The 1,927-nt window shown below is 55.9% G+C and overlaps 1 long non-coding RNA gene across 1 annotated transcript; it reads left to right on the top strand.

The window, feature by feature from the left end:
• The first annotated feature begins 248 nt into the window (after positions 1 to 248).
• LOC115949405 lies at positions 249 to 1,926 on the top strand. Its single transcript, XR_004082878.1, has 3 exons — positions 249 to 543; positions 629 to 1,092; positions 1,907 to 1,926. It is a non-coding gene; the product is annotated as an uncharacterized LOC115949405 (long non-coding RNA).
• The last annotated feature ends 1 nt before the right edge of the window (position 1,927 follows it).

Raw genomic sequence — 1,927 nt, 5'->3', positions numbered from 1 at the left:
GATTTGGGGTACACTGGAAATGAAGGGCACTGGGAATGGGTGTGGGCACACAGGACATAGGGGACACCAAACACTGGCGGGGGGACACACTGGGAGTGATGGGGAGACACTAGGGACAGGTGGGGTGTACGCTGGGGACAGGGGAGAAAATGGGAATAAGTTTGGGGACCCTGGGAATGGGTGGGGAGCACACTGGGAATGGATTGTGGGGACACTGGGAGTGGGAGGTCATATGGGGTCACCACTCTTCCCACAGATCCGGGGACACAGTCCTAACCCTGCCCCCTCTCCCCAGAACCCTCCAGGGCTCCTTCCCGAGTCCTGGACTTTGCTCCTTGCCTCCTGGCAACGTGACCAGAGGAAAATTCCATCCTGGGGAGGGAAGAGAGAGGAGCTGGGAAAGCCTGATCCAGGAGAGCCTGATCCAGGAAAAGCTTCTCCTGGGAGCACCTAATTCTAGGATCATCTGGTCCCAGGATCACCTAATTCCAGGAGAACCTGTTCCTGGCAGCACGTGATCTTGGAAAATTCCAGCTGGCAGAGGTGAGAGGAGAGGTGAGCCCAGAGAGCCCGATGCCCGGAGAAACCCATCCTGGGAACACCTAATTTTGCGATCATCCTGTTCCAGAACTACCTCATTCCAGAAGAACATCATTCTGGAACCACCGTATCCCAGGAGAATTTCATCCTGAGAGAGCCTTATTCCAGGAGCACCTCATCCCAGGGGGAAGCTCAGCCTGGGATCACCTTTTCCCAGGCGATCCTTGTCCCACAATCACCTTGTTCTGGGACTGCCTTATCCCAGGAGATCCTTGTCCCGGGATCACTTTATCCCAAGATTATCTCCTTCCAGGAGAAGCTCATCCTGGGATCCCCCACCCCTGCCACCTGCTGCTAATTCCGGGGTCCCTCCTGCTGCACTTCGGGGTCTCCCTGTGTTCTCCTGCCATGGCTGAGCCCTCTGGGGCTGGGGACAGCATCCCATTGGAATGTCCTGGCCTGGACACAGCCGCTGGGGAGGAATTCCTGCAGGAAGTGTTCCAGATCCTGCTGGAGGAGGGCGTGCGGAAGAGCACAGATGTGACACAGAAGGTTGGGACACTGGGGCACCCGGGAGGGGAGGGTCCCCAGTCCCATCCCATCCTATTCCTGTTTCCAGTACCATTCTCAATCCCAATCCCATTCCTGTCCCCACAGGTACGTGACTGGAAGGAGCCCCCTGGGAGGGGGTGGGGTTCCCGATTTGTCCCTATTGCTTGTCCTGTTCCCAGTCATTCCCTGTCCCAGTCTCAATCCCATTCCCATTCCCAGTCATTCCCAATCCTATTCCCAGTCATTCCCAGGCGTGCGACTGGAAGCAGACATGGAAGGGGGTGAGGGTCACAATATTGCTCCTTTCCCAGTCCTATTCCCATTCTGAAACCCACTTCCAGTCCCATTCCCAATCCTGTTCCTAATACAAGTCCCGCTTCCAGCCCCATTCCAACAGCTAATCCCATTCCCAGTCCCATTCTCAGTCCCGTTCCCATTTCCAGTCCTGTTCCCATTCCGAGTCCCCTTCCCAATCTGATACTCGGAACAGGACTGGGAGTGGCACTGGGGTTGGGAGTGAGAGTAAGTCCCAGTTGCAGTCCCATTCTCATTTCCAGTCTCGTTCCCCATCTTGTTTCCATTCCCAGTCCTATTTGCAGTCCCACTTCCAGCCCCATTCTCATTCCCATTCCCCATTCTGTTTGCAGTTCCAGTGCCAGTCCCATTCCCATTCTGGTTCCTGGTTCCAGTCCCAGTCCCATTCTCAGTCTTGTTTCTATTCCCAGCCCATTCTCAACATCATTCCCAGCCCATTCCCCCTGCGGTTTCCAGTCCCATTCCCAGTCCCTGCCAGTCATTCCCAGCGCTTTCCCAGGTGTGTGACTGGAAGGAGCCC

This window comes from Geospiza fortis, unplaced genomic scaffold (genome assembly GCF_000277835.1).
Source record: "Geospiza fortis unplaced genomic scaffold, GeoFor_1.0 C13665072, whole genome shotgun sequence".
In the NCBI taxonomy this organism is placed as follows: domain Eukaryota; kingdom Metazoa; phylum Chordata; class Aves; order Passeriformes; family Thraupidae; genus Geospiza; species Geospiza fortis.
This window is presented reverse-complemented; position numbering and strand designations above follow the sequence as displayed.